The sequence below is a fragment of the Dasypus novemcinctus genome, chromosome 10 (genome assembly GCF_030445035.2).
Source record: "Dasypus novemcinctus isolate mDasNov1 chromosome 10, mDasNov1.1.hap2, whole genome shotgun sequence".
Taxonomy (NCBI): domain Eukaryota; kingdom Metazoa; phylum Chordata; class Mammalia; order Cingulata; family Dasypodidae; genus Dasypus; species Dasypus novemcinctus.
Window position 1 is genome coordinate 50,682,513 of NC_080682.1, and position 14,182 is coordinate 50,696,694.

At 36.8% G+C, this 14,182-nt stretch overlaps 1 protein-coding gene across 27 annotated transcripts in view; it reads left to right on the top strand.

The window, feature by feature from the left end:
- The window catches only part of LRRC4C (leucine rich repeat containing 4C), a 1,388,209-nt gene that overhangs the window by 851,120 nt on the left and 522,907 nt on the right, over nucleotides 1-14,182 (top strand). For 10 of the 27 annotated variants that reach the window (XM_058305525.2, XM_058305521.2, XM_071218093.1 and 7 more), the window contains 2 exons: nucleotides 10,925-11,068; nucleotides 13,167-13,288. The exons of 8 other annotated variants lie outside the window; for them this stretch is intronic. The gene's annotated coding sequence lies outside the window, so the exon portion shown is untranslated. The remainder of the gene's footprint in view (nucleotides 1-10,924; nucleotides 11,069-13,166; nucleotides 13,289-14,182) is intronic. 9 more of the 27 variants (XM_058305532.2, XM_058305517.2, XM_058305534.2 and 6 more) reach the window with 1 other exon arrangement.

Here is a 14,182-nt window from a genome sequence, read left to right on the forward strand (position 1 = left end):
ATTCTGGTAAAATATGAAAGATAAAACTGAAATAGAAAAGGGAAACAAGAAAAAAAAAAGGCAACTCTAGAAACTTCTTATAGGTTTGTTCCATTCTCATGAGCAATAGGGACCTTAACCTTTTGGCAACTCCATGACTTCTTGGACTTCTATTCCATTCTTCTTTCTCCCTTTCATTGTTCATCTTAGCTCTTACATTTGCTACTTTGTCTTGTACACAGTCTATCATGACCACTCTAGCTTCTATTTTCATTCAGTCTCAGTTCCTACTACTAACTCCCTGTATCAATGAACTTACAGTCAGGAAACAGAAGCTCAGCAGTTATATTAACAGAATTTAATCTCAAGAATTACTAAAACTGATATTGGAAAATTGAAAAGGCAAAAAGGGACACTGAGTTATCACTAAAGTAGTAATTGCAGGAAATGGATGCCATTCCCCTCAGTAGGGGCAAATAAGGGAAGAGTTCGAGAGTATTAAAATTTAGAATATTGAAAAAGGGGTACTGCAGAACTGGATCTTGTATGTCTTGGGTGGTAGTATTACCTGATAGTTAAGGTAAATTTAGGAATGCAGAGTGTGGACCCCACAGAACTGGCAATCATTTTTCTTGGAAAGGATACCAGCCAAGAGGTACTGGTACCCAGGAGCTTGGACTGCAGCTAGACCTCCGATTTTGGTGGAGGGATGCCCCTCAGCTAATGTTACAGTCTGAAGAATTAGGAGAAGGGATTTAAACTTGGGACTAAACCTTTCAGGAATGGCTACTAACCAGCTAGTACTGTTATCTCATTTTGGAGGAAGTGCAATGAGGTTGTTTCTGGGAATATAGAAAAAAGTGTATACTAGAACAAACTGCTGCTGGGCTTCTATTGGAACCAACTGCTCCACTGGCTAAAGGTCATTGCTAGATTGACCCTTTCATCATAAAGAAGCTATTCCCTTCTTTGAGTCTCCTAGCTACTCTTATTGGCAGAAACAAGGAGCAGGGTGGCAAAGGAGACATGTCCTTTGCAGAGACTCAGTCTTAGCATCTCAGAGCAAAGTAGAGAAGAGTGGTATTGGACCTGGGAGAAAACAGCTTAGAGAGAATACAACCTATTTTTTGTATGTGTGTTTATACAAATGAGGTTGTGTGTGCATGTGTGTATTTGTTGAACTTTTCAAAAGAATCTGGCCCAATTAATCTGACCACTGAGATCACAGATTTTCTTAACTAAAGGTTATCTTTTGATCCAGTGCCATGCCTGGCTCAATCAAGTTGTATCATATGATGGGATATAAGAGAGTGCAATAAAAAACAGGGAAACTGGGCACCAGGGTATAAACTGGACAGTTTTCCTTAGAAACAATGTAAGACATTCATAGTGAATGCCATGTAGTACAGGTATAAAATATGTATGTAAGGTATTGTTGATGATTGAAGTGACAGAGTATTTTTAATTAAACCTTTTCTTTTGAAACAACTGTAGAATTACATGTAAATGTAAGAAATAACACAGAGAAATCACATGTACTTTTATGCAGCTTCCCCAAATGATAATATCTTTAAAACCATAGAATAATATGGCAACCAGCATATTGGCATTTGTACAGTCAAGATACAGAACATTTCCATCACCACAAGGATTACTCAAATTGCCACCCTGCTTTACTGCCACCCAGACTCCCCTCCTAAAGCAGTAGCAATTATCAATCTGTCCTGCATTTTAAAAATTTTGTCATAGGAAGAATGCTATACAAATGGATTCATAATTTGGGATTAGTTTTTCTCAGCATAATTTTCTGGAAATACATCCAAGTTGTTGGATGCATCAACTTTTTTTTCATTTTTATTATTGAGTAGTTTTCCTTGGGAATGGATATATCACAGTTTGTTTAATCACTGAGCTATTGAAGGACATCTCAATTGTTTCCTCTTTGGGGTGGGGCTCTAATGAATAAAACTGCTGTAAGCTTTGATGTATAAAACTTTGTATGAACATAAGCTTGTCATTTCTCTGGGATAAATGTCCAGGACTGAAATTGCTGGGTCATATAGTACTACTATGTTACATTCTACCCACAAAACATGAGTGATGCACTTTCTCTGTTTGCTTGGCAGCATTTGTTTTTCAATATATTTCAGTCATTATGATATGTATGTAGCAATACTTCATTGTGGTCTTGATTTGTATTTCCCTAATACCTAATGATGTTAAATGTCTTTTAATATGCTAATTAGCCATTTCATATCCTCTTCAGTGAAATGTCTACCCATGTCTTTTGCCCATTTTCTAATTGGATTTCTTTTCTTTTTTGCTGCTGAACTGTGAGAGTTTTTTAAATATATTCTTTATGTTAGTGCTTTGTGAGATATAGCTTATAAATATTTTCCCCACTCTTTAGCTTGTCTCATGGTCCTCTTAACAAGGTCTTTTGGCAAACAAACACTTTTAATTTTAGTGAAATATAATTTATCATTTTTTACCTGTTATACTAAGGATTTGTACCAAGTTTAAGGACACCTTGCCTTGCCTTAGATGTCAACTTTTTTCTCCTGTTTTTATTTTTCAAAAAAATAGTTTTTTTGTGTTGCATTTAAGAACATGATCCATTCTGAATTAATTAAAAGGTATGAAACTTAGGTTGAGATTCATTCTATTGCTTATGGATGTCCTACTGCACCAACATTTGTGAAAAATGCAGCCTTTTCTCTATTGAATTAATTTTATACCTTTGTTGTGCATGTTTGTGTGGGTCTGTTTCTGAATTCATGTGTATGTCCTTCTGCCAATACTATGCAGTCATAATTAGTATGGCAATCTAATAAGTATTGAAATCAGGTAGACTGATTACTCCTACTTTATTCTTCTTTCTCAAAATTATTTTAACTATTCTAGTTCATTTGCCTTTTCATATAATCTTTCAAATATTCTAACCTAAATCTATAAAACATCTTGCTGGGATTTTAAGAGGAATTGCATTTTACTGGTATATCAACGTAGGGAGAATTGACACATTTACTAAGTTGAGTGTTCCAGAACATGGTATGCCTCTCCACTTATTTAGAATTTTTCTTTTCAGCAGCATTTTGTAGTTTTCAGCAAACAAGTCCTGGGCATGTTTTGTAAGATTTACACCCAAGATTTGTATGATCTTGTATCATTTGACAATGCTGGATTCACTCATTAGTTCTAGGAAGTTTTTATTCTTTTTATTACTTCTTGGTATTTTCTATGTAGACATTTTTTTTTTTTGTTTGCCTATAAGGACAGTTTTATTTCTTCTTTTCCAAACTGTGTGCCTTCTATTTCCTTTACTTGTTTTTTTGTTGGCTACAACATCCAGAACCCTGTTGAATTAGAGTGGACATCCTTACCATTTTCCCGATCTTAAGGGAAAAGCATACAGTCTTTCATCATTAAATATGATAGCAAGGCACTTTTATGTACATCAAGTTTAGGGAGGTCCCCTATATTCCTATTTTTCTGAGGATTTTTAAAATCAGAGGTGTTGAATTTTGTCAAATATTTTTTCCACATTGGCTCATGTGATAATGTGATCTTTTTTCTCCCTCAATCTATTAATTTGGTGGATTATATTGATTAATTGTGTATATATATAAATATATGGATGTATAGAGAGAGAGAGAGAGAAAGAGAGAGAAAACAACAGATTCAGCTTTACATCTCTGGAAACAATTGTAGTATGAATTTGTTTTAAATGTATTGCTTAATTCCATTTGCTAATATTTTGTTAAGGATTTTTGTATCTATATTCATGAGGGATAGTGGCCCTAGTTTTTCTTTTTAGTACTGTCTTTGTCTTTTTTTGGTATCAAGGTAATAATAGTTTCATAAAGAGAGTTGGAAAATGGCCTTCCCTCTTCTATTTTCTGGGAGACATTATTTAGAATTGGTGTTCATACTTGGTCAAACATTTGTTAGAATTTGCCAGTGAAGCCATCTAGGTAGTAATGAGACCATACCTTCCCACCTCCCTCCTCGGTGTCAGTGGTGGCCATGTTGGTAGCAGTAATGTGATTTCCTTTTTTGAGATACATTATACAAATTCAATTTTCTTAGTAGTTTTGTAGCTACTTAAATTATCTATTTCATATTGGATGAAAGGCGGTTAGTTAGTATTTTCAAGGAATTCATCTATTTCATATAAGCTGTCCAATTTATGTGCATAGAGTTTTTCATATAGAATTCTCTTATTATTTTGCTATCTGAAGGGTCTATAGTGATAGTCCCTGTTTAAATCCTGGTATTGGTATTTTTCCATCTTCTCTCTTTTTCAGTCTTGCCAGCGTTTTATTAACTTTTTTATATTTTAAAAGAAACTACTTTTTATTTTATTTATATTTCTGTATTGCCTTTCTGTTTTTGATTTCACTGATTTCTGACCTTATCATGTTTCAGTTTTCTAGGCTGCTGAAAACAGATACCATAAAATGGGTTTGCTTTAAACAATGCAATGGGAATTTATTAGTTTACTATTTTGAGGCTGAGAAAAATGTTTCTAATCAATACATCATTAAGGTGGTACCTTCTTCCCTGAAGACTGGCTGCCAGCAATCCTTGACTCCTCTACCTTAAGGCAAGGCATATGGCAGCATCTTCTAGTCTCTCCCTACTCTTCCAGCTTGCATTGCTTTCAGGTGCTTGCTTTCATGGCTTTCTTTCTTTTATCTGAATTTGTTCTCTTATAAGGGACTCTTATAAGGGACTCCAGTATGACCTGCCCTAACTAAAGTAAACTCAGTTTACTTCCCAAATATACACAGTTTAAACCTTGCAATACGTTTATACCCACAGGAATGGATTCGCTTTAAGACCATGATTTTCTGGGGTATATACATTTTAAACTACCACATCATTATTTTCCTTTTTATGTGTTCTTTGGTCTTATTTTGCTCTCATTTTCCTAGATTTTTGAGATGGGACCATAGATTATTGATTTAATATGCTTCCTCTTTCCTAATGTATACATTAAATACTTTAAAGTTCCCTTTGGCACTGCTTTATCTATGTCCCACAAATTTTGATATGTTTTGTTTTCATTTTCATTCATCCCAAAATGTATTTTTTAAATTTCTATTGAAACTTCCTTTTGTATCCAAGGATTTTTTAGAAGTACGATTTTTAGTTTCCTTGTGTTTGGAGATCTTCCTAACTTTCAATTATTTATTTTAGGTTTGATTACATCATGCTTAGAGAATAGAGTCTTATTATTTCAAGTATTTTAAATTTATTGACATTTGTTTCATGGTTCAGGATATGCTCTATGTTATATATATTCTGTAGGCAATTGAGAAAAAAATGCTTATTCTTCTGTTGTTGGGTGGACTGCTCTATAAAATTCATTTGATTCTGGTAGATGAAGGTGTTGTTGAATTATTCTATATTTTTGTTGATTTTTCTGTGTGTAGTTCTTTCAGTTGCTGAGAAAGATGTGTTGAATTCTCTGGTTTAGTTTCCTTTTGGTTGTTCAAGTAAATGTCATTCAATGGGTTAGCTTAAACAGTGGGAATATATTAGCTTACTGTTTTGAGGCTAAGAAAAATCTAAATCAGGGCATCATCAAGCTGATACTTTATTCCCAAAGACTGGCATTCTGGGGCTGGCTGCTGGCAGTCCTTAGTACTAGGCTTCTCTGTTAAATGGCAATACTCAGGGGAGCCCTTGCTGGCTGCTCCCTTTCATTCCAAGTTCCACTTACTTTCAGCTTCTTGTTTTCTGAGGTTTCTCTCTCCATGTCTGAATTTCATTCAGTTTATAAAGGACTAGAGTAATAGGATTAAAGCCTACTTATAATAGGTTCACACTTATAGGGAATGGATTGTAAGAATATGTTTTTCTGGGGTACATAGCTCTAAACACCACACTCCCCAGTTATAACTGGATTTGTCCAATTCTCCTTTTAGTTGTAGTGGTATTTGTTTCACATATTTTGCAGCTCTTGTGCTTAGCTTGGGCATATTTATTATTTTTATATCTTCTTGGTAGATTGGCCATTATTGTTATATAATGTTTCTGTCTCAGATAATTTTCTTCTTCTATTTCATATAATATTGATTTAGCTATGCTTAATTTCTTTTGAATAATATTGGAATGAATATTTGTTTCCATCTTTTAACTTATTACATGCCTATAGTTGAAGAGAATTTCTTATAAGCGGCCTATAATTGTGTTATGTTTTTATTTACATATTTAGTATTTAATTTGTGTATTTAGGCCATTTACATTTAATATGTATTTAGGCTATTTAAATTTAATGTAATTATTGATACACATTTTTATAGAGATTATTTCTGCCTTTTTTGTTTTGTTTTGTTTTTTATCTTTCTGTTTTTCTGTTATATTTTTTCTGCTTTCTCTAGGTTACTTGAAAATTCTGTGTTAAAATTCTACTTTGATTTACCTATACTGTCTTTGAGTATATATTTTTGCATAGCTTTTTTAATATGTGCTCTAGATTTTACATTACACACACATTTTTTATAGTCATATGATATTGTTATTTTACTAGTTTGAGTAAAGTATAGAAATTGTATCTCCCTTTACATTCCCTTACCCTTCCTGTTCACATATAATTACCTTAAATATTTCCTTTAAATACATTTATATTTACAGCAAACTGTTTTTCACTGCAATTGAATTTTTTGGAAAACTCAAGGGAAGAAAAACCCATTGTATTCGTATTTATCCTTATTTTTGCTTAACATGTTCTTTCTTTCCTGATGTTCCAAGATGTTTTTTTCATTTCCTTTCAATTTGGGTTATTTCCTTTAGCCATTCTTTTAAGGTAGTTCTGCCAGTGACAGATTCTTTTAGTTTTCTTTCATCTGAGAAAATCTTGATTTCCTTTTCATTCTTAAAAACTATTTCATTTGATATAGAATTCTGGGCTGACAACAGTTTTCTTTCAGGACTTGAAAAATCTTGTGCCACTTTCTTATGGCTTCTGTTTTTTCAAATGAGGAATCCATTGTCATTAGAATTGTTTTCCCTTTATAGGTTAGGTAGTGTTTCTTTTACTGCTTTCAAGACTTTTATTTGCCTTTAGTTTTCAGGAATTTGACCGTAATGTTTCTTGTGGATTTCTTTGGGTTTATCCTGTTTGACATTTGGTCACCTTTTATAGTATAAAAGTTTATGTCTTTTGCCAGGTTTGGGAACTTTTCATTTATTATTTCTTTGTGCAATTTTTTAGTCCCACCCTCTTTCACTTCTGGGACTCTAATTACATATGTGTTAGGTCTTTTGTTATAGTTTTACACTTCCTGAAGCTCTATTCATGTTTTACATTTCAGTTAATTATTAATCTGTCTACTCAAGTAGTGAATACTGTTCTCCACTAGACCACCAATGATAACTCTCTGGCTTGGAAGAATGGAAATACCTTGTTAATGCTACTCACATGGCCACCATCAAAATGTTGGGTAGGAGGGGTGGTCTCATTACTGTTGGGCTATGGTGAATTTTACCTCCCCATTAAGCCTACTCTAACACTACCTCAGTATGGACAAAGAAGGATGATTTGCTACTGATGGATGGGAATGGAAGTCTAGGCTCCCCAGATTGTCTCCACTGCCACTGCTTAGGTATGTGTGGCCTTCGCAACGAAGACAAGATCTTGACCATCGAAGTGAAGAGAGGGTGGAAAGAAGGGACCAAAATCACCTTCCCCAAGGAGGGCGACCAGACCTCCAACAACATTCCAGCCGACATCGTCTTTGTTTTAAAGGACAAGCCCCACAATATCTTTAAGAGGGACGGTTCCGATGTCATTTACCCAGCCAGGATCAGCCTGCGGGAGGCTCTGTGTGGCTGCACGGTGACCGTCCCCACTTTGGACGGCAGGACCATACCCGTGGTCTTCAAAGACGTCATCCGGCCAGGCATGAGGCGCAAAGTCCCCGGAGAAGGCCTCCCCCTCCCCAAAACACCCGAGAAGCGCGGGGACCTCATTATCGAGTTCGAAGTGATCTTCCCCGAGAGGATCCCCCAGACGTCAAAAACCGTACTTGAGCAGGTTCTTCCAAAATAGGGCCCCGCGCTCCCTCCAAGGACTAACCAGGGACATTTCCAGAGCGCGAGGATTTCCGGACCTTTCCACCAGTGGTGGGCCCGTGAGCGGGTGAGGGCCCAGGGAGGGCTTCCGTACTGCTGACTGTTTTCCAGAGAATATATTACAATCTTTCAAAGTGGCGCACTAGACTTCAGTGGTTTTTTGAGCAATAGGGCGGCAGGCGGTGGGGAGCGCAGGTAAAGGTACCCACTGAGTCGTGCGTCCTTTCCAGGTGGGCCCCCCCCCCCCCCCCTTCACTCTCCTCCCGCACAAGAGGCAGACTGTCAGCTGGACCTGGCCTTCTGTAGTCCCTTTGTTTCCAGCTGTTGGTGGGAGGGGCGTCTAACCCGCTTTCTTAGTTCCCAGACTCGGTACATTCCCCTCCCTCGGTTGTGTGATCAGTCTGTGTTTTATTCTGTATCTGTCTCCGACGTCTTGCTCTTCCCCCGGAGAAGCTTGCCTTCTTTTTTGCCATCTCAAATTGAGAACCTAGCCGATTTCTGCAGAACTGCCTGGCCGGCGCCCACCAGCAGTACCTCGTTCCCGCGGGACCACGACAGGGAGAGCCGGCCTCCAGCAAGTGAGTCGCACGGCAGCCGCTCCTGCCCGGGGGCGGTGGCTCTGGGAGGCCGAGCGGGCTGTTCCCGGCCCACACCCTTTCCTGTCCCGGAAGGCAATCTTACGGCAAATCTGGCGCGGCAACAGAAGCCCTGGTCAACTTCTGTTCCCTTCTTAAACCAACGGACTCTGGACTCTTTTCAAAAGGATCTGTTCCTTTAGAATTTTGCACAGCCCTAGCTATAATCCCTTTTGATAAAAGGGTCTTTGCTTCTGATTACAGGAGCACTGCGGATCGCCTGGCAGGTATAAGAGTCCTTGATCCTTACCTAGCTTTCCTGACACTACCCTGGTGAGAGGTTGGGGTGCCTTGTAAAGGTAGAAGTTTAAGATCCCCACCTCAGTATGTGTTGGTCTAGGTGGGGATAGGGTCACATTTATGGTGTGGTCTGTCTGTATTAGCGTTATTATCATCTAAAGGGTTTTGGCCTTACTAAACTCTCCTGTTCTTTTCTTTGCTCTTTTTCTTTGGCTAAAGAAAGCAGGCTTTGGTTGGGACATATTTTTTAAAAAATCTATCCCTGTTGGCATTTTTGGGTCATTAGTCTCTTCTCTTTTTTTTTAAATTTTGACCATCATCTCATTGTGCTCTCCCCAGGTCTGTCCTTCTATTCTTCCATCCTTCCATCCTTCCATTCTTTGATCTTTCTATCCTCTGGTTGCATCTTTTTTCCCCCATTGTCTGTTCTGTGTGTCTATTTTGCTGCATCATCTTCTTTGTCTGCTTCTGTTGTCATCAGCGGCATGGGAATCTGTATTTCTTTTTGTTGTGTCATCTTGTTGTGTCAGCTCTCCGTGTGTGCGGCGCCATTCCTGGGCAGGCTGCACTTTCTTTCGCGCTGGGCGGCTCTCCTTACAGGGTACACTCCTTGCACATGGGGCTCCCCTAGGCGGGGGACATCCCTGCGTGGCAGGGCACGGCACTCCTTGCGCGCATCAGCACTGCACATAGGCCAGCTCCACACGGATCAAGGAGGCCCGGGGTTTGAACCGTGAACCTCCCATGTGGTAGACAGACACCCTAACCATTGGGCCAAGTCCACTGCCCTCTTCTTCTCTAAGTCTGCCATATATGAGCAAAAGGAAAACCCAGGAACTCACCACTGTGTCACTACTTGAGTCCCGACTGGTCCCTAGCCAATCCATTTTCTTTTTTGTTGTTATTGTTTTTTTGTTTTTCTTTTTAGGGAGAATCATTTCTTGAGCACTTGGCATGTCCTGGGCATAAACATTGCTATTTAGTTATTTTTAAAGATACTTAGATTACATAAATGTTACATAAAAAATATAAGGGATTATAAGGGATTCCCATATGCCCCACTCCTTATACCTCCCACATTTTCCCACATTAACAACTTTTTTCACTAGTGTTGTATATTCATTGCAATTGATAAACACATTTTGGAGCACTGCCACTAAGCATGGATTATAGTTTACAGTGTAGTTTACACCCTCTCCCACTCAATTCGGTAGGTTATGACAGGATATACAATGGCCTGTATCTGTCATTGCAGTGTCATTCAGGACAATTTCAAGTCCCAAAAATGCACCCATATTATACCTCTGTCCCTCTCCCTGCCCTCAGAACCTCCAGTGGCCACTGCCTCCACATCAATGATAAAAGGTTTTCCATTGCTAGAATCACAATACGTCTATAGTAGAATACCAGTAAGTCTGTCTACTTTAGTCCATACTTCATTCCCAAATCCTAAGGATTCTGGGTTGGAGATGTCCATGTTTGTTTCATACATAATATCAGTATTTATAGTTATGCTTAGTGGGAGAAATAGGGAAAAGTATGTCCATTTCCCACAAGTGAAAGTCCCTTTGGAGCATTTTTGAAGATTTGTTGCTGAGTCTATTTACATTTATAAATTTTGAAAATAATAAACCTGGTAGAAACATAAAACTTAAAAAGAAAATGCTCACTAAGTCCATGCAGCAACATCTGGGTAGGAATGTATGTAAAACCATCTCAATGAGATGGGCTTAAAATAATTATTAAATGAAAGAGTATTTGCTGAATTAATGTATTTAGCAAAACTAATTCTGCATATTAAACAATATTCTATGCATTGAGGAAAGCATAAAGATACATAAAATATAAACCTAACCTTCAAGTTATTAACAACTTTAGGATTATTAACAACTAAAATAGAAAGACAAAAATAATCATTTATATAGTAGGAAGTTATATTCACTTCTTCAGAGAATGGCGGTGTCTTAATTGTTTTTGTCTTCTGCTAGTGCCTACTGTGGTATATTACTCATCATACATGACTCGCTATGGGAGTTCAACAGAGGGAGAGAGATGACTTTCAGCTGCTGGGATGTACTCTTTCTTATGGTTTCCAAAAATTTTACAGAAAAGAATTTCTGCAACATTTCTAGGTAATGTATTCTCTCATTTCACATTTCTTTACCAAGTTAGAGAAGTTTTTATGAGCAATTCTATTCTTTCATATTAGCTGAAGGGCTTATTGTTCTGGCCTTGATAGAAACAGGAAGGGATAAAAATCATTCTTCACACATAAATTTTTAAATATTTTAAAATCAGGAGCCCTCTCTCATAGGCATGTTCCTGTCCTAAATACTAACTGCAATAGTCTCATTTTATGCCACATATACTGACTGGTGGTCTTTGAGTCAAATGCCATTTCTGTCCAACTCATACACAAACAAAACTAACTCATACACAAACAAAACTAATAAAAATAACTGTCATTCTGTGACTCTGTGACAAGCTGAGTTAACGTGGATGTCCTGTAAAATAGGTATTAATTCAATTCTTAAACACACCTCATGAGGAGGGTATGAATTTCAAATTTATCATGAACTCTCTCAGGAGGCACATGGGATCAAGTCAACAATGGCTTTCCAGTGACCTGAGAAAAGGGCTTTATTGACAAATACAAAAATCTCTTGGTAGAAAGTCAGAATAATAACAACAAACTCACCAGCACTTTACTCCCAGACCGGGGCTGTCATAAGCCTAGGGAAACCAGCAAGGACCTTGATGGAGAAGAGGCATGAACCCTAAAGCTAAGGACCCTGATTAGGTAAAAGCAAGCCATGTTGAATGCAGGGCTATGGACCTGCTGCAAACAAGGGAGAGTTCTACTCATTGCAGAGGAAAAGACAGATCTTTCTGACCCACGTTATAGATGCTTTGAGAGTCTGTACTTGATTTTGTGTATTTCATAAGGCAGGGATATTGTTAGGAGCTTTCTAAATAATAAATATGCACAGGAGCAATAAAAGAAAAAGAATCCCACAGTTTTAGTTTGATTGGCTTCATCCTAAAATGCTTGCTCTTTGGGTGAAAACCTTACCATAAATACTCAATGCTTTAAAATAAATAGAAAGAACAGGGTTTGAAGTAGGGTGAGTTCTCCTGCATAGCTCGAACAAATTAACCTTTATAAATAATTTTCAGTAGAGAATCAGAATAAGGATTGCACATGGAAACAGGCAGACTGTATTTATTATTGGTGCATCTTGTTACATGGAAATTCACTTTAATGTGTTCCCTATATGGACAATTAGACTGAGATTCCACACCCTTAACTATTCCAAGGATTTGGAAGCTTATGGCAGCACTCTGTCATTTAAACTTTATCATTGCCACAAAATGAAATTCGCAGGCTGCCCTACAGTTCCAGCATAAAAAATAATCTACATTAACAGAATAGGACCATATTTTGAGTGCTCTAATGTTTACAAGGCTATTAGGTTTTTAAATTTTGCAATATATCATATTTTTAAGTATAATTTTATTACATTTGTAATTTAAATATCTTTTAAAATGTATTTTGAAATTATGGATTTAGGAATAAAATAAGTTTCTACTGTTAGGAACTTAATTAGAAACAAAATTTAAAATATATCAGTCACTATATTAAAAAGGAGGGATTACTATACAGTGTGTCCTATTAATATTAATTATATTAAATTAATCTTTTAGATTTTTTCCTTAAACAGAAATAGATATAATTCATCTGGTTCTCTAAATTTTTTAGAAGCATTGCCCCATGAGGAAAATATTGCATCATTTTTTAAAAGATATAATGGAGGCAATAGTTGACAAAAAGAGTCCACCCTAAAACTTTGTATTTGAGAATATTTTTTCCCACAGTGGAGTAAAATGAGAGAAGATAGGAGTAAAAGGTGGTTGACTTTTATGAAATAGTTGGAAAATTGGAAACTTGTAAGAAATTTCTTAACAAAATATTCATTTTGTACCCAAAGATAAGCTCAAAATATAAAACTAACTGAAATTTAAGGCATCAAAAAGATATGACAAGGGTAGAAGATACTTTTTTATTGCCATCATTCTGAAAGTGATTCAGCAGTTTTACTGACCAAGTAATACAAGATTTAGCCAATTTTCTAAGCCACCTTTACCTGACCGAGTTGAGGTCTGAAAGGTGATAGGTAAGCAACTCAAAGAAGACAATCAGAGCGATTGCATCTCCTTGCTATATTCCAGCTTATCAACTACAATTTCAGAAGTTTCGGGGCATATCTGAAGCACCATTTGAAAGAAAAATCAGTCCATGTCTGTGAAGGATGGAGCAGTCAATTTCTATTCTATCCTGCCAGCCACACTAGGTAAAGCAATCATATTACTGGGAGTACCTCAATTTTCTCTCAACTCTTTTTCTCAGTGACAAATGTGCTGAATACCATATGAATTCCTTATGCTTGATTTCTTACATTTTACATCTTTATACTCCATATTCATATTGTACAAATACAATGAAATATTTCTTCCATAAAGCAAAATATCACATTTTCAAGAAACCAAACCAGAAACCAGAAATTTCAAGGCAGTAAAGCAATTTGAGACAAGCTTTCTATTCAACTGAATGATATGCATCTATTTCAGATAGCAACTTCTTAAGAGAGTGCCTTGCACAAAGAAGGTTCAGCAATAACAAATTATTAAAGAAATGGTCGTTTACTTTGTGTACTGAAAGTAACAGGGTAGAATCCTCCAGTGGTATTCTGTGAGGAAAAAAAAAAAAGCTCTGATCAGTTTGTTTGCCTGTTTCTATTGTGTAAATACTCCTAGTATGGCTTATTTCAACTCTCAATGTGATGTCACTGACCACAAATTTGGTAAGAGTTGTGCAGAGCAGTCTCTTGCAGGCTGGTTCAATCTGTCTCCAGTACTCCGATGTTAAAACCATTTGAATTGCCTTCATATGATTTGGTAAAAGAAAATCATGCCTGTTTAATGTATGTAGAAGTTTTAATTAGCTTTACTGTAAAATTATGGAAATGTATAGAGTGGATGATAACACACAGTGAGTAACAGGTAGTTTATAAATGGGGATGTGACTGAAAATGGTAGTCTAGTTATGTAAATGTCAATTGACAGAATGCTTGAGAATAATCTAGGAACTGAATAGCACAGTAAACCAAGAGGGGGGTGAGAATTATGGTTGATGGTACAGATGCAAGTGTGTCCTTTGTTAGCTAGAACAAATGTATATCACTACT